This window comes from Bufo bufo, chromosome 3 (assembly GCF_905171765.1).
Source record: "Bufo bufo chromosome 3, aBufBuf1.1, whole genome shotgun sequence".
Lineage (NCBI taxonomy): Eukaryota > Metazoa > Chordata > Amphibia > Anura > Bufonidae > Bufo > Bufo bufo.
The window spans coordinates 391,808,359-391,834,451 of NC_053391.1; positions in this window are offsets into that span (position 1 = coordinate 391,808,359).

The window sequence follows — 26,093 nt, forward strand, 5'->3', positions numbered from 1 at the left end:
TACTGGAGGGCTCTTCTACTAATGGAGGCACTCTTGGGGAGCATTATCACTGTTGGGGGCACTGTAGGGGGCAGTATTACTAATAAGGGCATTCTAGAATGGAATTACTATTGGTGGGACTTTGAGGAGCACTATTACAATGGGGAGGACTATCTGTATGGCACTCATTTTTCTTCAGGGTAGTATTTGGGGGTTCAGACTTCTGGTTGGGGGATGATGATAGAAATGTTATAAAGCTTAGATGTCTGTGTGTCAAACTCTGCAAAGACGAAACATGGCTGAAAGAAGTTGTCCAGACCGAATCGAGAAGATGATGACAGAGAAGATCTACATCAGAGGAGATGTCACCTGTGAGGCCCTGGATGTGAGAGGTATGTGTATAGCAAGTACAGTAAAATGCGGTGTGCGGAGGGAGGGTCGACTTAGAAAATTAGGCCATATTCATTGGGGCTTGGGCCCGGATCTTTTGAGACCCTAGCAATGCCCCCTGCACTGAGCTATTAGTGTCCCTCATATCACTACTAGGGGTGACTGACACCAGCAGTTGGGGCAGTATGTCATTCTACAGCAAAGGCAGGATTGAAGTGCTAACCAAGAGGCCTTCATACTTGAACGCGACTATTGTTGGGTCCCACACAGAATCTGAATTGGTCAATATGGTTCCAGTCTATAGGTTTCTCATTCATAACACCACTCCAAACAAAAGTGACGCTGGCTGTCAATGGCAGGACACATAATGGGTGCGATGATATCAAATATTCTTCTGCAAACTGCTTGGAAATGCTCCAGGCAGAGGTGTATAATGAAGATGCCACTTGTGTCTTGACTCCTGGGATGTAAGATTCTCTGGCTCACTGAGCCACTTAACCCTGTATACCCCAATAAAGACAGGACCACATGATTTGGTATAAAAGGCCGTAGCTTAATTTTATTAACCAAATAAATTACCAAGTATTATACATACCAATAGTAAAACACAAAACCAGGCCAATATTAACCAAACATTATTCCCACAACAATCCAACATTAATTCACCATCAAACCAACATGTAACTTTCTTTGAACTGAAGGGATCCTAGAAGGCAATACAATTAACTAGATTCGCCCCTAGCGAACCTCCTCACATGATCCAGGTTTAATCCAACTTTTACCCTCGGCCGCACTCTCCGACCCAAGGGCACCAACTCTTGGAATTAAATCCCTGCCAGGCTATTACCCCAAACAGGATCCCCCAGCTTGCCATTCACCACAACGTCCTAGATGCACACCGCAAGAGATATAGCCATGCACCTAGTCCCAGTTTTGCATCCCAGGATCCCTATTTTAACCTGCCACAAGACGAACATAGGTGTCCCCTCACCTATGCTCGTCCCTCCACACCTTGAAGGCCATTTCCAAGCCGTCCTGCAACCCGAGCTCCACATATCCATCCCAATGTCGTTCAAATGAACCCCATCACGCCTCAAAAACATAGCGGATGCCCCTTCCAATTCCTTATGCCTCACCACAAAACCGCCCTGTCTCCTCACGAAACGGCCAACCTCCCAATTCACCTTAGCCCGTGCCCAGTTGACCTTGTCAACAGACCTCGCCATTCTCCACACGCGCCTAGCAACTATATCCGACCAAACCACCAACAATACCGGAAAATCCGCCCACAACCTCAACAAATCTAACTTGATGTCCCGAACAACATCCCAGGTTCGACGGACGGCCAAGTCGTTACCCCCAACGTGTAACACCACTATATCCGGTGGCCGATCCAACAACACGTGATAACAAAATTCCGGGAGCACCCACCCACACAAGAAACCCTGTATACCTATCCAACGAAACTGCAAATCACTGACTCCAAAACCCAACTGCCGACCGTTCAAACGCACGTCCGCTCTGGGAGCCCCCCAATACACGTACGAGTGACCAAAAACCCAGGCCAAACACGGAACGGACCCTGGAGAAAAACAAAAAACAAACACAATCAGTCAGCAACAAACCACACCAACCCTTTAGCCTAAACCCACCAAACAAACAGCCCCCACACGCCCCCCCTTCAGCCTACATGTAACAGCAAATGCGTACGGATGTATGACCGTAAGCTTGTGGACTCCCACCTACCGATGCGCCGAATCACAGCCCCCCCCAGGCCCCACCTCAAGGCCTCAGTGGCTACACCTATCCTGAACGAACGGGACGCAAACTCACTAGCCAGCAGACCTTCTGCCGCCAAACATTTCCGGAATACCGCCACAAACTGAAAACGAGACAAAGCCGCCCCTTTTTGATGCACTAACAACGGCCCCGGAATATCCGGCCTCACCGCCAAAAAGTCTTCAACACATCGAACCGGGCAAACCACCGACTCCCCCAGAGATCGCAAAACAAAGTGAGTGTCCCTGCCCTCAGGATCCGTTTTAGATTTCTGCAAGAAACACCGTAACCCATCTGAACACACTGCCACGTCATTCCTCTGCAAACCACCTGCCCCAAGTTTACTCCGCGCTACCAACTCAGAAACCCTAAAAGCGCCAAAAAACGCCAACGAAAAAGCCGCTCGAAACAAGTGCACTTCATAACCAGCTACACACAGCGCACCCACCTGCCACCACAGACGCAACAACAAGTCGTAAGATACTGGGCGTCGCTTGTCCTTGGTATGAGTAGACCTCCGAAAACCTTTCAACACCTGACGCACCAGGAAACACTGCGACACTTCCCTCAAACCCCGCATGCGCAACCAAAAAGCTACCGCCGACACCCTCTTAGCCACCACCGAATAAGACCGTCAGTGAAAGCCAAACCCACAAAATAAATTAACAGCACCCGGAAATCATCTGCCGTCTGGCACCCCCCAACCTGCTCTATCAACCGTTCCCACAATGACCACACAGAAGAATACGCAGACCACGAACCGGGACTCACTGATTGCCGAATCAATGCTACGGCGACCCCAACGCCACGCTCCAAATCCACTGAGGACAAGGCCGCCCCTGCTCCGCTGCCTCCGGCACCAATCAACGAAAACGATCCCACTGAAAACGAGAGAGAGCGTCAGCCATCGAATTGTCCACACCCGGCACATGAACGGCAACAAAGCACGCATTCAACAGCAAACCCCGCAAAACCAAATGCCTAAGCAAACGAATAGCGGGCGGCGAACTAGCAGATTGTGAATTAATGGCCTGAACCACATGTTGTCACAGCAGAAACGCACCCGCCGTTTCCGCAACAGATCCCCCACAATTCAACAGTCACAATAATAGGTAACAACTCCAGCAACGCCAAATTGGAAAGGAAACTTGCCCTGCGCCAATCATGAGCCAACTGAGCCAAATATCGCCAAAACCACGATTGAAATTTCTTTCGAGAGCCACATTTTTAAAACCTAAAATATTGCGTCAACAGTACCAGTGATGACTATTAGGGCTCATGCACACGACCGTGTGCCCGCCGTTGCCATATTGCAGGCCGCATACGGCGGGTCCGCAATACACGGGCACTGGCTGTGTGCAGCCTACATCAAGGACCCATTCACTTCAATGGGTCCAGGATCCGGGATATGAGTGCTACAGAGTGCTTCCGTGGTGCTTCTGGCTGTGCCACCGCACCGCAAAAAAGTAGCGCATGCACTACTTTTTAGCGGTGCGGGGGCACAGCCAGAAGCACCACGGAAGCACACTGTAGCACTCATATCCAGGATCCTGGACCCATTGAAGTGAATGGGTCCATGATGCATCATGGACCCATTCACTTCAGCATGCGCTACTTTTTGTGGTGCGGGCAGTCGGATGTGGATCGCGAACCCCATTCAAGTGAATGGGTCCGCGATCCTCATGCAGCTGCCCCATGGTCTGTGTCCATGCATTGCGGACCGCTATTTGCGGTCCACAGCACAGGCACGGCGCCCTTACATTCGTGGGCATGAGCCCAGAATGTGTTTTTACATACTTTTATATGTACTTTCTTTTATTTGGATGTTGATTATTATTTCATTTTATCTTTATCACTTTTTATTTGTCTTTATCATTTTTACTTGTCTGCAGATGTGGATGTAATGTGGATGACGCACTTATGGGGGATATCTGTGGATGACGCACTTATGGGGGATATCTGTGGATGACGCACTTATGGGGGATATCTGTGGATGACGCACTTATGGGGGATATCTGTGGATGACGCACTTATGGGGGATATCTGTGGATGACGCACTTATGGGGATATCTGTGGATGACGCACTTATGGGGGATATCTGTGGATGACGCACTTATGGGGGATATCTGTGGCTGACGCACTTATGGGGGATATCTGTGGATGACGCACTTATGGGGGATATCTGTGGATGACGCACTTATGGGGGATATCTGTGGATGACATAAGATGCTATATATGTGTCATCCACAGATATCCCCCATAAGTGCCCTCCATAGATATCCCCCATAAGTGCCCTCCACAGATTTCCCCCATAAGTGCCCTCCACAGATATCCCCCATAAGTGCCCTCCACAGATATCCCCCATAAGTGCCCTCCACAGATATCCCCTATAAGTGCCCTCCACAGATATCCCCCATAAGTGCCCTCCACAGATATCCCCCATAAGTGCCCTCCACAGATATCCCCCATAAGTGCCCTCCACAGATATCCCCCATAAGTGCCCTCCACAGATATCCCCCATAAGTGCCCTCCACAGATATCCCCCATAAGTGCCCTCCACAGATATCCCCCATAAGTGCCCTCCACAGATATCCCCATAAGTGCCCTCCACAGATATCCCCCATAAGTGCCCTCCACAGATATCCCACATAAGTGCCCTCCAGTAAGTAAAGTAATGTATTAGTGGGGGAAAGGGAGGAGGCAGGGACACTTGCGGCGGGGCCGGTGCAGTGCCCGGCGCTGTGCACACACCGGGGGCAGCTCCTACCTTTCTGCTGCAGGACATTTCGCTCCTCCTGAGCGGCGGCCTCTTCACCACTCGTCACATGGCCGGCAGTGGGCAGCCGAACTAGAGCGCCGCTGCCCGCCCTTCTGCTGCTGTGCGCAGCGTGACATCTCTAACTCCGTCATGCGCCTCCTGCCCCGTCTGCCTGCTTCATTCATAAAGTGCAAGGACCAGACAGATGGGGCAGGAGGCGCATGACGGACATTTTGCAAGCAGCTTGAGCGGCGCGATATGGCTGCGCGGCCGCCCACCCGCCAGCCCGCACCAAAGAGCCGCATTGAAGGATCTAAAGAGCCGCTTGTGGCTCGCGAGCCGCACTTTGCCGACCACTGCCATAGGCAAACAACAATCAACGTAAAACTGCCCTTCCCACTTGAAACCCAACAGGTGAAAACTCTCCGGATGTATATGCAGCAAATGAAATGCCGCCTCTATATCTGTTTTCGCCAATAGCGCACCACAACCCAAACGCTGCACCCACGCGACCGCTTCATTAAAAGACGTATACGACACGAAACAAAGCTCCTGATCGATACCGTCGTTCACAGAACTCCCCTCCGGGTAAGACAGATGGTTAATGAGCCGAAACTTATTTGGCTCTTTCTTGGGTACCAACCCCAACGGCGATATGCGCAATGCCGGCAACGGAATATCAAAAAAACGGCCCCACTACTCTGCCCGCACTAACCTCCTTTTCAATTTTTTCCCGCACAACATCCAGCCTAGCAAGTGCATAAACTAAATTTCGAACACTCCCCCCTGCCCCAAACCGACGTACACGGAATCCTAAAACTGTCACGGAAACCGTCCCGCAACAAGACCGCCGCAGCCATCTTAGAATACCTATTTAAAAACTGAAGCATCTCTTCCACTCTCACCAGCGTCCGACCTCTTCGGAGCAGCGTCCGGTCCCCTCCCCCTTCCGCGTTTGAAACACTGGCTAAAACTGTGGGAACCCCCACATTCAGAGCACTCGTGCTTAAAACGGCAGTCAGACAGATACTTACAGTGCCCCTCGTTGAACAGCCAACAGCAACCCTTTTTGCCGCCAGAGGGCGACTCTGCCGTTGAAGTACCCCCTGACGTCCCACGAAAGGACTGAGGCCCACCCTTGGGAGCAGCCATAAGACGCATCCACAGACCTATGTCCTTGTGATCCCATCGGATACTCGGCCGTATGGCTAGCCGCTGGCGGAACTGCTCATCATAGCGCAGCCATGCCACTCCGCTAAACACCCTATACGCCTCCCCAATTGAGTCCATATAACCAAAAAGCGCGGAGCAATGCTCCGGCGCCTTGTCCCCAATCACGCTGGCCAATATAGCAAAATCCTAGAGCCAATTCGAAAACGTGCGCGGTATCAACCGATACCGACGTCTCTCCTCCTCCTCCCTCCTGCTCTCATCCGGCTTCACTCTATCCAGATTAAACTTTTCTAACGGCAGCAGCGAAAAAATCTCCACGTATTCATCCCTGTGAATCTTCTCCCTAACCTCCGGCTTCAAATGAGACCCCAACGGCCCCTCAAAACACACATACCCCTCCCCTTTAGCCGCATCTGCCAACCTCACCAACTCAGCAGACCCAGCCTGGACCGTGCAAGACGCCGACACCGCTGCCACGGGCACAACCGCTGTCGGCTCCACAAGTACCGCAGGAACAGAACTCCCCCCAACCCCCACTGACCGCTCAGCCAACCCAACAGATTCCAAACTGACCCTATCCGTCGGCGCCCAAACCTCCGCAGGAGAAGGCACCACTCCCGATCCAAACTGCGCCAACAAAACCGCCAAACCATCCAGCAAGTCCCTTACCGCCCCACCGCCCCCAGCAACCTGCGACACAACTGGCCCCCCGATATCCCCCCAACCCCACCACGCTGAGCCCCACTCTCACCTGGCGGTCCTTGGGGCGGGATCCCAACAGCCGCAGACCGCCTTCTTCCGTATTCCTGCACGACCCTGGAACCGTCAGCCGCCGCATCCGGCTCAGCCGCAGTCCAGTACGATGCCTCGCGTCCGTCTTCCGAATCTTGGGACACCTCACCGTCCTCCACCGAACGCCGCGACGGTGACTTGCCTCCGCGTCACTCTAGAGCAAGGTCACTTTCTTCATCCCTCTCTTCATCTGACCCACCAGAAAGCGGCCGCACCACACGGTCTTCCACTGCAGCTGCCGTACCTTTCTATTCATTTCCAGCAGCTCGTCTTCCCTGGAGGCTCCCTCCCCCCACCTCTGCCAGCCTTGGGGGAGGAGCCGCAGCAGTCTCTCTGTTCTCTCTGCGAGTTGAGTACCTCCGGCTTCCACTAGAGGGCCTCGGTGCCTGCACCACCTCCATCCTGGATCCACTGGCTGCCCGCCTGTCAGCACTGATTCCTGCTGCTATAGCCGACCTGGAGCCCACTCGCCGGCCCTGCGCAGCGTCTCCGTTCCCAGGTGAGTGCCCAGCCAGGTCCCTGCCCCTGACTACCGGCAGGGGACCCGCCGCAACCGCTTCTTCAGCAACACCCGACGCCTGAGAGTGAGAGCGGGGGCAGACCCATCCCCCTCTCGCTGTGCCCGACCGCTGGGCAGGATTCCTCCCAGTGCGGCTGCCGGCAGCACTAGCACCACTGCCCTGCAGACGCGCTGGAGGGTCCCTGAGGGGACTCCTAAGGCGCGGCCGGACACGCGATGTGTATTCGGGGCTCAAACGCTCAGGGGGCCTGGATCTCCTAGCCCGCTCCCTACCGACTGGGACTGACTCCTCCTGCCTGCCGCCCTGTAACGCCGCCCATAATGTCTCCTGTAGCCACTGCTCACCATTGCTGGCCGCAGCAGTCCTAACCTGCTCGATGGAGGACATGATGGCACACGCATAACTTCCTTCCCTCAGATCAAACTGCCTACAAACTCCTCCCCCAAACCCTTAAATCTATGGCGCAAAAATGCTACTCCTCCCCCACCAATCTCCTCCCATCACCTAACCTTGCCCTACTATTAATCCTGTGTGCCATCACCTTCCATGTGCTTTTCGGATGTGGGCAACAAAAATCTAGGAGCTGCTTGTGCTTGTCGATTGAACAAATGATCTTCTCTGCTGGTAGTTTGTCTGGGCCACCCATAGCCTGTTTGCTATGTGTGCATGTCCTCACATAACCTCTGCTCCCAACACCTCCTAACAGCTTGGTCAGAACGGCCTAGATGCCAGGCAATTCATCAAAATGACCACACTGCTTCTCTCAGTCCAATAATGTATCCCCTCTCCAAGTCTGTCAACTGGGAAAAAATGTCTTGAAGCGTGTTACAGAGGCATGTCTAGCAGTCAATGATCTCTCACCAAGAGGTACACTCAGTGCTGGACTGCCCATCTGTCAATTCCAGCAAATGGCAGATGGGCTGGTGCTGGTTTAGGCGGCCTGCCAGGGCATCAAGTCAAAAACATCTGTAGTGGCAGCTGTAGATACAACTGTATCGCTATCCTCAGAACGACAATACAGTTAAATGGTGTGATGGGGCATTTACTCTCATAAGCCGCAGGGTCTAGAGCCTGTGAGGCAGAACAGGTGGTTGCAAAGCAATGATATCACTGTGTCCATCTGTGATGGGCCTCAGGCGGTTGCAGTAATGTCATTGCAATAATGTAGGTAGCACAATGACTTCATAGTGACCACCTGTGCCGAGGTGTGGACATGTCAGGCCACAGGAGGCATTATAACTACGGGAGAATACAAGGTGGCATTATACCTACTGGAGGCAATACAGGGGGACATAATAAGTACTGGGACAATACACAGGGCATTATAACTACTAGGGCCACTACAAGGTGACATTATAAGTACTGTGGCAATAAAGAAGGGCATTATTATTATTGGGTACTATATTGAGGGTACTACTACTAATGGGGGCACCTTCAGGTAGCATTAGCACTGTAGGGGGCAATATTAGTAATGAGGGCACCCTGGGAGACAATTGTAATTGGTGAGAATTTTGAGAGCACTATTAGTATGGGGGGCTACTGCATGTGTATGGACCTGTTATTTCTTCAATATAGTTTTTGTGGGCATTGGGGAGCACAATCAGCACAGTATTGAGGATAGCAGCAGGATAACACTGTTGGAGCACCAGTGAGAAATCTAAGATATCTGTGAAGCAAACTCTGCAGAGATGAGATATGACTGAAAGATGTCATCATGGTGGTCTGCTCCCAATGATGTTTTGACCTCTTTGTAAAATGTGTTATTGCATTGCATTTAAGGCAATTCTCTGGCTATTGAAAAGTAGTGATACTTGTGAATTTGCCTATAAAAACACAATGGAAAAGATATGAAAAAAATCTGAACAAGGGGTAGCATGCTTGAGCTTGCTGAAAATAGAGATGTCATTTTTAAAGTAAAATATATTCACCTGGAGAAAATGAATGATCACATTAGCTTTAGTGTTTGGCAGGTAATTCTTGCTCACATTGCTCTTATGTTTCGTCTGTAAATATAGGACCACTGGAAAATGTGCCCTCTATTAAATATTAATCACCATGGAACCACCGGTGATAGATCTGGATTTAGTTGGCACAACCTGCCTGAACCTGGTTTGATTTAAAGAACGATTTGGAATTTCAAGTCACTTTTCCTGTGGGCTGCTGTTCAGACAGTCAACTACGAGTCTCTCTGCTGCTCTAAGGATGACAAATGGAAAATCAATTCTTCTTCAAGATTGTCTCTCTAGATCCTACAGATTTATAGCCTTGTAGAAAACTCTTAATGTGAACAATTACTGACTTGTCTGCTCCCACTTACTGAGCCCCGCTCCCAGACTCCCTCTTTCTCCTCATACCTGCTACATAAATTGTCTGCAATACTGATAGGACACTGGATTACACTATAATAGACACAGCAGGGAGTTTCTCAGGTATCTAACCGTTCTAACGCGTGTATACTAAGGTACATCTGAGCTATATCTAATGGCCGGCGGATGTTGGTTGTTCTGATGATGCTGAATAAATGGTAGATGGAAACATGCAAATATTGTACAGCAAAACATCACAACTTTACTGTATATACACATAATCACTGTTAAGAACAATGCATCACTTGTAACATTGCCTCATAATACATGTTTACAGTCTCTTAAGGGCACAGTATCCTAAAATGGTTGCAAGTCTTTTAAAAGGGCACAGCAAGCTTAGCGATTCTCATGGAGAGGCGATGTCTCTTTATATTGAATAACTAGCAGAGTATACGGGTATATTTCATCTATTTAATTTAATGTTTGTGTGTGTCGTTAAAATATATTGACAGTATCCCCTATAATAGTGACCTCCACAGCCCCAGTGCTGGCGCCACCTGTAAGGCGACCTAGCCAGCCGCCTAGGGCGCAATTTAGCAGGGGGCGCCGGCCCCGTGCGGTTTTAAAAAAAAAAAGCGTTGGTTAAGTGGCGGCCGGGCCGATACTGCCGCAAGTCTTTTTTTAAAGTACGGCGGCGGGCCCTCCCCCGCACCAGGCGGCTGCCGCACTGCCCGGGCTGGCGCGTCTATGATTGTGCACCGCCCGGGTGCAGCCTGAAGAGAGGGACTGACAGGAGGGAAGCGCCTCTAATGTAGCGTGGCCGAGCTCTGTTCACTTAGTGTGCACTTCCTTTCAGTCCGGCCGGGTACAGGAAACAAATGCTCCTGTACCGCGGACCGAACAGAGCTCGGCCACGCTACACTAGAGGTGTGTGGGGGGGGGGGGAATGAGAGTGACAAGGGGGGGGGGAATGAGAGTGACAAGGGAGTGTGGGGGGGAAATGAGAGTGACAAGGGAGGGGGGGGAATAAGAGTGACAAGGGAGGGGGGAGAATAAGAGTGACAAGGGAGGGGGGGAGGGGGGGATGAGAGTGACAAGGGAGGGGGGATGAGAGTGACAAGGGAGGGGGGATGAGAGTAACAAGGGAGGGGGGATGAGAGTGACAAGGGAGGGGGGGGAATGAGAGTGACAAGGGAGGGGGGGAATGAGAGTGACAAGTGAGGGGGGATGAGAGTGACAAGGGAGGGGGGAATGAGAGTGACGAGGGAGGGGGGATTAGAGTGACAAGGGAGGGGGGAATGAGACTGACAAAGGAGGGGGGGAATGAGAGTGACAAGGGAGGGGGGAATGAGAGTGACAAGAGAGGGGGAGAGAGTGACAAGGGGAGGGGTGAGAAAGAGAGTGACAAGGGAGGGGGGATAAGAGTGACAAGGGAGGGGGGAGAAGAGTGACAAGGGAGAGAGAGGGGAGAAGAGAGTGACAAGGGAGGGGGAGAAGAGAGTGACAAGGGAGGGGGAGAAGAGAGTGACAAGGGAGGGGGGGTGAAGAGAGTGACAAGGAAGGGAGGGGGGGAAGAGAGTGACAAGGGAGGGAGGGGGGAGAAGAGAGTGACAAGGGAGGGAGGGGGGGAGAAGAGAGTGACAAGGGAGGGAGGGGGGAGAAGAGAGTGACAAGGGAGTCCCCAGAGCCAGACTGCAGCCAGAGACCAGATCATCTTATTGTCCTGGTGGTAAGTAGACAATGCAATAAGTTTATTATTTAATTGTTTAGTTATTAATACTACATTAGAAACTAATTTACCTCACATTAAAAGGACACTATAGTCCCAGAACCACTACAGTTTAATGTAGTGATACTGGTGTCTATAGCCTGTTCCTGCAGAGAAAAGACACTGTGCAGTACTGGTGTTAAAGGAGCACTATAGTGCCAGGAAAACAAACTCATTTTTCTGGCACTATATAGTTGTTAGGAGTGGGGCACCCTCGTGTTCCCCTACCACTGGGCTGAAGGGGTTAAAACCCCTTCAGCCACTTACCTTTCTCCAGCGCCGGCACTGGGAACTCTTCTCCCCGATCCTCCTCTCAGCTGCGAATGCGCATTTGCTGTTCCACGTCTTCCCACTGTAATTTTCACAGTGAGAATCGCGGAAGCACCTCTAGCAGCTGTCAGGGAGACAGCTACAAGAAGCTTGATTAACCCTAAGGGAAACATAGCAGTTCTTTTAATTTAAATGCTGAGAAAGGGATGGAACATATGTGATGTCATGATATGGGCAGATCATCTGATAAAGGGGGGGGGGGGGCAGCAATTTTTATCTTGCCTACGGCGGCAAAAATCCTTGCACTGGCCCTGCACAGTCCCCCCACCCCTTAACACTGACCCCCACACAGTGCCCCACCTCCTTAACCCCTTAGGGACCGGGCTCATTTTCACCTTAAGGACCAGGTCATTTTTTGCAAATCTGACCAGTGTCACTTTATGTGGTGATAACTTTTAAATGCTTTGACTTATCCAGGCCATTCTGAGATTGTTTTTTTGTCACATATTGCACTTCATGACACTGGTAAAATTAAGTAAAACATTTTTTACCAAAATTTGGGAAAAATTAGCAAATTTCCAAGTTTCAATTTCTCTACTTCTATAATACATAGTAATACCTACAAAAATAGTTATTACTTTACATTCCCTATATGTATATTTGATGTTTGGATCATTTTGGGAATTACATTTTATTTTATTGGGGACGTTACAAGGCTTAGAAGTTTAGAAGCAAATCTTGAACTTTTTCAGAAATTTTCAAAAACCCAATTTTTAGGGACCAGTTCAGGTTTGAAGTCACTTTGTGAGGCTTATATAATAGAAACCACCTAAAAATGACCCCATTTTAGAAACTACACCCCTCAAGGTATACAAAACTGATTTTACACCCCTCAAGGTATTCAAAACTGATTTTGCAAACGTCGTTAACCCTTTAGGTGGTCCACAAGAGTTAATGGCAAATTGAGCTAAAATTTCAGAATTTCGATTTTTGGGCAAATTTTCCATTTTAATCCATTTTTTCCAGTTATAAAGCAAGGGTTAACAGCCAAACAAAATTCTATATTTATTGCCCCGATTCTGTAGTTTGCAAAAACACCCCATATGTGGCCGTAAACTACTATACGGGCAAACAGTAGGGCGTAGAGGGAAAGGTGCACTGTGTGGTTTTTGGAAGGCAGATTTTGCTGGACTGGTTTATTTACACCATGTCCCATTTGAAGCCCCCCTGATGCACCCCTAAAGTAGAAACTCCATAAAAGTGACCACATCTAAGAAACTACACCCCTCAAGGTATTCAAAACTGATTTTACAAACTATGCTAACCCTTTAGGTGTTGCACAAGAGTTATTGGCAAATGGAGATGAAATTAAAAAAAATTGGCAAATTTTCCTTTTTAATCCATTTTTACCAGTAACAAAGCAAGGGTTAACAGCCAAACAAAATGCTATATTTATTGCCCCGATTCTGTAGTTTGCAGAAACACCCCATATGTGGCCGTAAACTACTGTACGGGCACACAGTAGGGCGTTTAGGGAAAGGTGCACAGTTTGGTTTTTGGAAGGCAGATTTTGCTGGACTGGTTTATTTACACCATGTCCCATTTGAAGCCCCCATGATGCACCCCTAGAGTAGAAACTCCATAAAAGTGACCCCATTTCAGAAACTACGGGATAAGGTGGCAGTTTTGTTGGGACTATTTTTAGGGTACATATGATTTTTGGTTTATCTATATTACATTTTTGTGAGGCAAGGTTACCAAAAATATAAATTCTGAAATTTCATCTCCATTTGCCATAAACTGTTGAGGAACGCCTAAAGGGTTAATAAAGTTTGTAAAATCAGTTTTGAATACCTTGATGGGTGTATTTTCTTATATGGGGTCGCTTTTATGGAGTTTCTACTCTAGGTGTGCACCAGGGGGGCTTCAAATGGGACATGGTGCCAAAAAAAAAAGGCCATCAAAATCTGTCTTCCAGAAACCATACGGCGTTCCATTGCTTCTGCGCCCTGCTGTTTGGTCATACAGTAGTTTACGACCACATATGGGGTGTTCCTGCAGAATCAGGGTAATAAATATTGTTTTGTTTGGCTGTTAACCCTTGCTTTGTTAGGAAAAAAACGGATTAAAATGGAAAATTTTCCAAAAAATTGCTGTTTTGGCACCGTTTTTATTTAATTTTTTTGACCGTGTTCATCTTAGGGGTTAGGTCATGGGGTATTTTTATAGAACAGATTCTTACGGATGCGGCGATACCTAATATGTCTACTTTTTATTTATTTATTTATGTTTTACACTATATTATCTTTTTATGAACAAAAGAAAACATTTTAGTATCTCCATAGTCTAAGAGTCCTTTTTAAAAAAAAATTTTTAGCCAATTATCTTAGGTAGGGTCTCATTTTTTGCGGGATGAGAGGACGGTTATATTGGCACTATTTTGGGGGGCATATGACTTTTTGATCGCTTGCTATTACAATTTTTGTGATGTAAGGTGACAAACAAATACCTTTTTTTGCACCGTTTTTATTTTATTTTATTGACCGTGTTCATCTGAGGGGTTAGGTCATGGGATATTTTTATAGAGCAGATTCTTATGGACGTGGCGATACCTAATATGCAAACAATTCAAGCCTGTTAAGGCTAATGACCTCTCTTATCCCAGATAATAAAACTTAACTTTTAAGTCTACTAAGATTCCTGAGTAAAATAAATGTGAGCACTACGAAGTTAAAACTTTCTGATGTCCTGTCAGTATTTAAGCAGTAATGTCCTAACTAGCATGTGAACCTGAGGTGCACATCCCATTCATTCACACACTATATTGCTGTATTCACAGACACATGTAGTATCGTACTATCTATTTTGCCATGGAAGATTCCACATGCAGACACTAAATGTGTTGAAGACTTGATATAGCAATCTTACTGAAGGCTGACACTGACAAAGATCTCAGAACCTAAAACATGAGACTGTCCCCCAACATGCTTCGCCAGCTAATCTGGCTTCATCCGTTACCCCTGATGAAGATCAGAGAGATCAACTTCTCCCATATACCGCTTGTAGTCGATGATACAATCGGGCTTGAGGACCATTGCCGCGGTACCTCGCACAGGGACAGGGGTGATGCCGTTACTGTGAATTGTGGACAGTACAAGGACATCCCTCTTGTCCTTATATCTGACCAGCAACAGGTTTCCACTGGTAAGGGCACAGGTCGCACCCCTGGCGATAGGTTCCTGGAGGGGGTAGATAGGGAGGCCGCGTTGATTTTTCCGCACGATCCCACAAGTGGACGTGGATCTGGCGGCAAGGGACTGGAACAAGGGGATACTAGTATAAAAGTTATCCTCGTACAGGTGGTAACCCTTATCTAGCAGTGGGTGCATAAGGTCCCACACAAGTTTGCTGCTAACACCCAGAGTGGGGGGACATTCTGGGGGTTCAATACGGGAATCTCGCCCCTCGTACACACAAAACTTGTAAGTGTACCCTGAGGTACTCTCACAAAGTTTGTACAGCTTCATGCCACACCTCGCCCGCTTTGAGGGAATATACTGGCGGAAAATGAGTCTCCCCTTGAAAGCAATGAGAGACTCATCAACCGCGACCTCCCTTCCAGGTACATAGGCCTGCACAAATTTGGCCCCAAAGTGATCGATGACCGGCCTGATTTTGTACAGGTGGTCAAAGGCAGGATCACCTTGGGGGGGAGATGCTGCATTATCTGCATAATGCAGGCATTTCAGGATGGCCTCAAACCGGGTATGTGTCATGGCCGTACTGTAAAGTGGGGTCTGGTAGAGGAAGTCCCCACTCCAGTAATGCCTGACACTAGGTTTTTTGACTAGGCCCATGTGCAGCACAAGGCCCCAAAACGTCCTCATCTCGGCTGCACTGACAGGAGTCCAGCCACCGGCCGTAGCCAAAAAGGAGCCTGGGTGTTGAGCAACAAACATTTGGGTGTACAGGTTCGTCTGCTCCACCATCAGATTTACAAAGTCGTCACTGAAAAAAAGACTAAAATAGTCATATTCAGTGAAGCCCACTGTGGAAATCTGGATTCCTGGTTGGCCTGCAAAATCAGGAATCGTGGGCTCAAAATGCTCTGGGGTACACCAGATAAGTTCACCAGCCGGGGCCTCTGGTTGATTGATCTGGTGGGCCGGAAAACTAGTACGAGCCCTAGAGCTACTCATACTAGTGTGGGCAACAGGGTCCCTAGCATGGCGATCCCCTTGCTCCGCCTGGCGGCGTCTCCGCCACCTTGGGGGCTCATCATCATCGCTAGATGATGAGGAGGACGCGGATGACAACAGGAAACTGGGGTCATCCTCGTCCTCACTGGGGCTCTTGGACTCTGAGGCAAGCTGGGCGTATGCCTCCTTGGCCGAGAACATCCGGCGGGCCATAAGGGAGTGTGTGTATGGGTGTGCGTGCGTGTTAAACTTTATTTGGTGTGCTTGTGTGTGGGGGCATGTGTGTTCACGAACTTACCCTAAACTTAACAGACAAAAATAAAATAAAAAAAATAACTAAAAAAAGGGCAAAAAATTGCTGATCAGTCGTCCAAAACTTATCAGCGGTGGGGTGTGCGATGCGCTAACAGTGGCCGGACGCTAAGAGTGCCAGCCACAGTCAGCGTACGCAGAAAAAAAAAAAAAAAGTCGTGGGGGAGGGGGGGCAGGGGGGCAAGCTGCATCACCCCTGGGGGGGGTCTAGGGTCACACAGCTGCGCTGGGGACCCCAGACACCCGATTTAGGGTGATGCAATCAAAAACGTTTTGTTTGTTTTTTCCACTAACTTTCCCTGAATATCCCTGCCTAACCTAACCTGTCCCTAACCTTTCCCTAAATACCTTGCAGGTGATGCACAGATGGGGGTGCTGGGCACAGATGGGGGTGCTGGGGCACAGATGGGGGTGCTGGCTGATGATCCCTGCAACTCTGAAGGATCCACATGCAGCGCTCCTCTCTCCTCGGCTCCTGGACACAAAAGGAGGAGGAGAGGAGCGCTGCAGTAATTTGAACTGCCCGCCCGCCCCAGCCGACCAATGAGAGCTGATCCTGAGAGGTGATGTCACCATCACCTCGGAGGATCGCAGGATGGTGATTAGTGGTCTGTTATCACACCACCGATCACCATCCTGTTCCGGGTTATCGGGGCCCCAAAGACCCGAATAACCCAGAAACGCAGCAAACCGCAGGTCTTAATTGACCTGCGGTTTGCTGCAATAACCGACACGGGGGCATTGCCCCGGCGAATTGTCCCAGGGTGCCTGCTTAATGATTCGAGCAGGCACCCATTTCCGCGCGGCGGTTTTCGGAACTACTCAGGACGTACATGTACGCCCTGTGTCCTTAAGTACCAGGACATCAGGGCGTACCTGTACGCCCTATGTATGGAACAGGTTAAAATTGGACCTCCACAGCAGTCCACCCCATTAAATTTGACCTTTACAGCAGTCTGCCCCTTTATCAGTGAGTCCAACAGCACCCCACCCCCTTGGCAGTGACCTCCACAGTGGCCTGCCCCTTTAACAGTGACCTCTACAGAACCCACCTTTTAACACTGACCATAGGTTACAGTCCCCTTAACTGTGACCTCCACTATTCCCGGCCCTCTTAAAAGAGACCACCTGCAATTGTGACCTCCTTCTTAACAGTGACCTCCACTGTACCCTGCTCCCTAAAGAGTGACCTCACAGTACCCCGATGCTTCAACAGTGGCCTCCACAGTCCCCTCCTCCCTTAACAGTGACCTCCATAGTGCCCGCTCCTTTAACAGTGACCTACATAGTGGCCTGTCCCCTTAACAGTAATATTCACAGTGCCCTCCCCTTTCACAGTGACCTCCACAGCGGCTGCCCCTTTATTAATGACCGGCACAATACCCCGTCTCCTTAACAGTGATTTCCACAATAACCCACCCCCTTAACAGTGACCTCCACAGAGGCTGCCCCTTTAATAGTGACCTCCACAGTCCCTCACCCCCTTAACAGTAATCTCCACAGCACCCGCCCCCTTAACAGTGACCTCCACAGTGGCTGGCCCTTTATTTGTGACCTCCACAGTACCCCGTCTTGTTAACAGTGATTTCCATAATAACCCGCCCTCTTAACAGTGACCTCTACAGCACCCCGCCCATTAACACTGACCTCCATAGCGGACCGTCCCCTTAACTGTGACCTAAACCATTCCCTGCCCCCTTAACAGAGACCTCCAGAGCGGCCGCCCCTTTATTAGTGACCTCCACAGTACCCCATCTCCTTAACAGCGATTTCCACAACACCCTGCCCCCTTAACAGTGGCCTCTACAGCAATCCGCCCCTTAACACTGACCTCCATAGCGGATCGTCTTCTTAACTGTGACCTTTACAGCAGCCTTCCCCCCTTAACTGTGACCTCCACAGCACTCCGCTCCCTTAACAGTGTCATCCACAGCGCCCTGCCCCTTTAAAGCTGACCTACAGCAGTGAAAAAAATGACTGGGTTGTTATAGAAACCTGGTGTAAAACTATGTGTATGTGGAGACTAAGGGCCTGCGAGCTTCTATTGGCTAATAAGGGTCATGTGACCGTGTGTATGAAAGTTGGGATATGAGGAGAAAGAACTGCAGGATTCGATTGGCTAAAGTAGGTCATGTGATGGTGCCATATTTGCATTTTTTTTGGGGGGAATATCTCTGGAATGGTACATGCTAGAGAGCTGAGACCCGGTCTAAAACCTTCCCAGACACCTAAAGTACCTATGTGCCAAATTTCGTGATTGTAAATGCAACGGTGCGGATTCCTTTAGCGGACATACATACATACATACATACACTCAGCTGTATATATTAGACTAGCTGAAGGACCCGGCTTCGCTCGGGTATATTTAATGTTTGTGTGTGTCGTTAAAAGATATCAACACTATCCACTATAACAGTGACATCTACAGCAACCCGCCCACTTAACAGTGACCTCCACAGCCCCCCACCCCTTAACACTGATTCCCCCACAGTGCCCCGTCCATTTAAATTGGATCTCCACAGCAGCCCACCCCCTTAACTTTGACCTTTACAGCAGCCTTCCCCTTTAACAGTGACTTTCACAGCACACCACCCCCTTGACAGTGACCTCCACATGGGCCTGTCCCCTTAACAGTGGACTTTACAGCAATCTGCCCCTTAACACTGACCTCCATAGCGGACCATTCCCTTAACTGTGACCTCCACAGCAGTCTGCCCCTATGGTGGCCAGAGGTCCGGTTTTAGGACGGACAGTCCGGCTTTCAGACTCCCTGTCCTCCATCAGTCCGGCTTTCAGACTCATCTGGCATAGGGCCTGGATGGACACAAGAATGTCCTTTTGAACAGCTCACTCTCATAAAGCAGCACTGTGCTGTCTGAGTGTGAGCTGCAGGAAGAAAGTCACCGTCCCTCCCACCCCTGCAGCTGACAGAAGTAGATTTTTAACCTCATTTTTTAAATCCCTGTCGGTTGAGGAGTGGGAAGGGGCGTGGCCTAACTGATTTGGGGGCGTGTCCTTTTGAACAGCTCAGTCTAAGACAGCAGCACTGTGCTGTCTGAATGTGAGCTGCAGGGAGAAAGTCATCCACCCTCCCACCTCTGCAGTTTACAGAAGTTTATTTTTAACTTCATTTTTTCAATCCCTGTCGACTAAGAATTAGGAGGGGGCGTGGCCTAACTGGACCTAGAAGTTTATTTTTAACTTCATTTTTTCAATCCCTGTCGGCTAAGGAGTGGTAGGGGCGTGACCTAACTGGATTAGGGGCGTGGCTTCATGGACCTGGGGGAGGGGTTTTAAGTTCATCTTTTGAGGGTTGACACATTGTGGCAGGGGGCGTGTCTGGGCTCCTTCCTGCAAGAGTGATGTCCCTCTAGGCACCTTACTGGCTCATTTGCATACCAAATTAAAGGGGTTGTCCGGGATTAAAATTATTTTAAAAAACATGTTATCTCACCATATATAGCTGATTCAAGGTCGCCCATGATGTTTTTATGTATTTTTACCACTTCTCCAAGGCTCCGACGTTCCCCCAATGATTGTTTACATGTATGTTACGTGTGCGGTAACTTCCTGCCACACTGCCTTGTGGGTCCTAGCACAGCTCAGCATCGCGTTGTTTGAGCTGTCCATCATATTACTAACAACTTCTCCGTGCATCCACCCCCCTCATTGACATTCTGCCTCCTGCCGCACATATCCCTCCCCCTTCTTAGTTACGCCCCTAAATCCGCCTAATCTTACGCCTGCACGCTCAGTCCCTCCCTTCTAACATGCACTCAATGACGTCACCGGCCAGAGGGGCGTGGCTTAGTGCTGTGTGTTGCCGCCTAGTTACCGCCATCCGTGCGCTCTGTATAATGAGTGTGGCTGGTAGTGACATCACCGGGCTCCTTGCGAAGCGGAAGAAGAGGCTTCGCTGTCCACAAAGGGGCCCGGTACGTCACTCACTTTGAGAAAATCTTTACTTCCGGCTCCGATTTTTCAGATGTGGAAAAGGGCATCAGAAAATGCATATACAGTAAAGGTAGGACACGCATGTATGGACTGTTTAGGTGTCTGGGGTCCACTTAAACCAAAGTCCCCAATCCCGGACAACCCCTTTAACTGGATTTTCAGAGGATAAAAACATCTATTGCTGGAACAAAGGCACATCTGGAAATAGTGGCGTTGCTACAGGGGGGCGAGGGGGGCAATTTTCCCCCCTATGTTATTCTTTGCCCCCCCAGGTGCCCCCCCGCTGATTCCCCCCAAAGCAGGCCGGTGAATACTAATGAGCGCTTCCATTATGGACCCCCCAAAGCAGGCCGGTGAATACTAATGAGCGCTTCCATTATGTGACCTTACGCTGTGCGTGCCAGTTCAGAGCACAGTCGACTGAGGAGAGAGAAAATTGCAGGCGGCGTCCAGGAGCAGGAGAGGTAAGTGTTTTTTTATTTTATAAGAAATGTGGCTGCTGGGGGAATAAGGGGGCTAATCATGAGAGGCATATGGGGGCTAATCATGAGGGGCATATGGGGGCTAATCATGAGGGGCATATGGGGGCTAATCATGAGGGGCATATGGGGGCTAATCATGAGAGGCATATGGGGGCTAATCATGAGAGGCATATGGGGGCTAATCATGAGAGGCATATGGGGGCTAATCATGAGAGGCATATGGGGGCTAATCATGAGAGGCATAATGAGGGCTAATGAGAGGCATAATAAGTGTCATCCACAGATGCCCCCATAACAGTATGTCTTCCACAGATCCACCATAACAGTACGCCTGCGCACTGACGAGAGACAGAAAGAAGGGGAAAGAATCCGCGGAAGCAAGCAGAGGACGGCACAGCAGACTGAATAGCTTCTTTTGTAAGTAAATTGTTTTATTATAAATGTATCCCTGCATACCGCAATTCTCTGGTATTTTGTAATCTTATTTATATATACTTATTTTGTTTTTGCCCCCCCATTTTTGACTGTGGTATCTTTGTGCCCCCCCCTATATATTGTTCTAAAACCTGTTCGTGATTGTAAATGCGACAGTGCGGATTCCTTTAGCGGACATACACACACATACACCCAGCTTTATATATTAAATTATAACTAGTGTTGAGTGAACCCGAACTGTAAAGTTCGGGTTCATGCCGAACTTTAGGATTTTTGGACCCCGGACCCGAACCTGAACATTTCAGTAAAAGTTCAGGTTCGGTGTTCGGCTATTTTATGATGCTTTTTGAAAGGCTGCAGAGCAGCCAATCAACAAGCGTTTAACTCTGTGCCTAGTAATGGCATGGCTGTGATTGGCCAGTGAAGCATGTGACCCAGCCTCTATATAAACTCGAGTCACGTAGCACTGCACATCACTCTGCTCTGATTAGTGTAGGGATAGGATGCTGCTGCTGTCAGGGAGAGAATAGGACAGAATCTTTAATTAAAAGTGCTTGTTAACTCAGCGATCTACCTAGATTTTGTTTTGTGGGTGCAGTGCACAATCTTTTTACCCTGCCCTGAGCCCAGTGACCCAGAAAAATAACTTTTATCCGTCTGTTAGTTAGGTGGGCGGTCATTTTATGCAAATTCTGTGCAACAGCACAGAATATGTGCATTTGTGACAGTCAAATAGAAGCTTGAACTACTACAATTATATTCTGGGCTAAAAAAAAACACCCATTTTGGGCAAAATACTTAATTTGCAGGCTTTGTCTGCATCTGTAAGTGTGAGATACACACTTTAGATACCGCTGTGCTATTCTGGTATTAAGAAAACACCCATTTTGGGCAAAATACTTAATTTGCGGCCTTGTCTGCATCTGTCAGTGTGAGAAACAATCTTGAAATACAGCAATAATATTCTGGGTTTAAAAAAACATTCATTTTGTGCAAAGTACTTAATATTGCAGCCCTTGCTGCATTTGTCATTGTGAGATACAGGCGTTAGATACTGGTGTTCTATTCTGTTATTAAAAAAACACCCATTTTGGGATAAAATCTTAATTTGCAGCTTTTGCTGCATCTGTCAGTGTGAGATACATGCGTTAGATACTGCTGTTCTATTCTGTTATTAAAAAAACCACCCATTTTGGGCAAGATCCTAAATTTGAGAAATATGAGGAGAGCGTTGAATAAGAGACGTGGCCCCGGTCGTGGTGCTGTCGTTGGAGCTCTTATTGCAGGGAGAGGTTGTGGTCAATCTGTGCCAGCTACACGCACAAGTGAAACACCTTCCTCAGGTGCGAGTAGGCGACAGAACCTTCAGCGGTATTTGGTCGGGCGTAATGCGGCTCTACGAATAGTGAGGCCAGAACAAGTACAGGCGATAGTAGATTGGGTTGCTGACAGTGCCTCCAGTTCCTTTACATTGTCTCCCACCCAGTCTCCTGCTGAAAGAACACAGTTGGCACCTGCAGCCGATGTCCATCAGTCTTTCACCTCTCCCGCTCTCAAATCAGCCAAGCAGTCTGAGGCCCAAGTCATGCAGCAGTCTCTTCTGCTTTTTGATGACTCTGCTAGCAGGGTTTCCCAGGGTCATCCACCTAGCCCTGCCCCAGAGGTGGAAGATATTCAGTGCAACGATGCCCAACCACTTATGTTTCAAGATGAGTACATGGGAGTACCACCGCAGCATGTCTCGGATTATGACGAAACACAGGTGCCAACTGCTGTGGCTTTCGAAAGTGTGCAGACCGACAAGGAGGGCAGGGGTGAAGAAAGGGCGGAAGATGATGTGGAGGATGATCATGGAATCAAGGTCATGCGAGGGACCTATGTAGTTCGGAGGAAGAGGCGGTGGTCGCGCAGAGCCACCAGCACAGCAGAAGAGGGAGCAGGGTGAAAAAGCGAAGCGGCCGTCCCCTAGACAGTACGCCTGCTACTGCCCACCGCAGCAAGGGAGCGAGCACACCAAAGCCAGCTCAAAGAGTTCCCTGGCGTGGCAGTTCTTCAGACAATGTGCTGACGACAAGACACGAGTGGTTTGCACGCTGTGCAATCAGAGCCTGAAGCGAGGCATAAACGTTCTCAACCTGAGTACAACCTGCATGACCAGGCATTTAAGTGCAAAGCACGAGCTGCAGTGGAGTAGACACCTCAAAAACCAAGAAAGGTCTCTGGCTCCTCCTGCTTCCTCTTCTGCTGCAGTCTCAGCCTCTTCATCCACCTCTGGAGTGACAGTGCCACCTACCACCCCGCAAACAGAGGATCTGCCAGTAACACCACCACCTGGGTCACCAAGCATCTCCACAATGTCCCACGGAAGCGTTCAGCTCTTCATCTCCCATACACTGGAGAGGAAGAGGATGTACTCCCCTACCCACCCGCGATCCCTAGCCCTGAATGCCAGCATTTCTAAATTACTGGCCTTTAAAATGCTGTCATTCCGTCAGGTAGAGACGGAGAGTTTTAAAGGTCTTATGGTGGTGGCTGTCCCACAGTACGTCGTGCCCAGCCGCCACTACTTTTCCAGGCGAGCCATCCCTTCCCTGCACAACCAAGTGGGGGACAAAATCAGGTGTGCACTGTGCAACGCCTTCTGTGGCAAGGTGCACCTCACTACAGATACGTGGACCAGTAAGCACGGTCAGTGCCGTTATATCTCCATAACAGCAAACTGGGAAAATACAGTGGCGGCGGGGCCTGAGGCAGATAGCAGTTTGGCGCATGTCCTTCCACCACCTACGATTGCAGGGCGCTTCAGTTTGCCTCCTGTTGCTTTCTCCTCCTACTCCGCTTCCTCATCCGGTCAGCATAACACCTTCACCACCAACTTCAGCACAGCCAGGGGTAAACGACATCAGGCAGTTTTAAAACTTATCTGTTTGGGGGACAAACCCCACACCGCGCAGGAGCTGTGGACGGGCCTTGAAAAACAGACCGATGAGTGGTTTGTGCCAGTGAGCCTCAAGCCCGGCCTGGTGGTGTGCGATAATGGGCGAAATCTCGTATCAGCTCTGGGACTAGTCGGTTTGACGCACATCCCTTGCCTGGCGCATGTGCTGAATTTGGTGGTGCAGAAATTCCTTAAAAATTACCCCGATATGTCAGAGCTGCTGCATAAAGTGCGGGCCGTCTTTGCGCGCTTTCGGCGTTCTCACCCTGCTGCTGCTCGCCTGTCAGCGCGGCAGCATAACTTCAGCCTTCCCGTTCACCGCCTCATATGCGACATGCCCACAAGATGGAACTCCACCTTGCACATGCTGGCCAGACTGTGCGAGCAGCAGCAGGCGATAGTGGAGTTTCAGCTGCAACACGCACGGGTGAGTCGATCTGCGGAACAGCACCAATTCACCACCAATGACTGGTCCTCCATGCGAGACCTGTGTTCCTTGTTGCGCTGTTTCGAGTACTCCACCAACATGGCCAGTGCCGATAACGCCGTTCTCAGCGTTACTATGAAGAGCCAGCCAGCCACAGCAGTCCAAAGTGCAAAGCTCCCTGTAAAATAGTTATATGCAATATAACCATGGAGCCGCAGTAATGGGTCTTCAACACAGTTCTGGAGGATGACAAGGTGGAGGATGAGGAGGAGGAGATGGAGGAGGAGGAACCATGTTCACAGCAGGGTGGCACTCAGACCAGCTCATGGCCATCACTGGTGCGTGGCTGGGGGGATACAGAGGACTGAGACGATACACCTCCCACAGAGGACAGCTTTTCGTTGCCTCTGGGCAGCCTGGCACACATGAGCGATTACATGCTGCAGTGTCTCTGCAATTAGTTGTTCCAATAGCATTTGTCCCTCTGTATAGCTGCGGTATCTCAGCAAAACCGCACACAAGTGCTGCACAATACAAATGCACTATATAGAAAGTATATTATAGGTATATCACACCCCTGCCACAATCAGTTTTTTTGAGGGGCAACTGCTATATTACACCAGTTGCAATTAGTTGTTCCAATGGCATTTGTCCCTCTGTATAGCTGCAGTATCTCAGCAGAACCGCACACAAATTCTGCACAATACAAATGCACTATATAGAAATTATATTATAGGTATTTCACACCCCTGCCTCAATCAGATTTATTGGGGGGGCAACTGGTATATCAGAACAGTTGCAATTAGTACAGTATATCACACCCCTCAGTATGTTACACCTATCGATAGCACACCTACTGTATACCAGTCCTTAAAAGTACTTTTTGTGGCCCTATTAGCTAGCGTTTGGTGTCTCTAACAGTCTGTCCCTGCTCCACACAGCATCCTCTCCCTACACTGGCAAAAGACTGAATGTAAAATGGCGGCCAGATCAGGTTTATTTATAGGGCAGGGGGTGTGTCCATGTGCGGAAACATCTCAATTTGCTATCCGGTCCCACCTGATAGATGTGTCATGGGTCAAAGTTCGGCACAATGCAAAAGAATATGGCACCGGAGATTGCCATATGTTCGCATGTTCGGCGAACCGCGAACGAGCAAAGTTCGCCACAAACCGACCGCCCTGATGAACCGCAATGCAACCATATAGGCGAACGCCTAAGCCTATATCGTTCGCCTAGGGCGCCGGCCTGCTGGGGGCGCCCTGGTGGGCTCCCCCTGACTGGGGCTGCAGCCATGGGCAAGCGGCTCTTGAGGGGGGCCAGGAGGTGGAGGTCCTTCTTAAATATGGCAGAGCAGGCATCTGCTTACCCTGATGGCAGATGCCTGCTCTGACAGTAAATTACCGGAGGAGAGGAGGCGGGCGGCAAGGGAGGCTGTTCTAGCAGCTCCCCACTCCTCCCTCGTGCGCCCTCTGTGATGCCGGAATATGATGTCATTCCGGCCCCGGCATACTAAACGGCGCACTGGAAGACTGAGGAGCTGCACCACACGGGACCCCAGGGAGGTGAGTGTTTAAGTGTTTGCCTGTGTATTTATGTCAGTGAGTGAG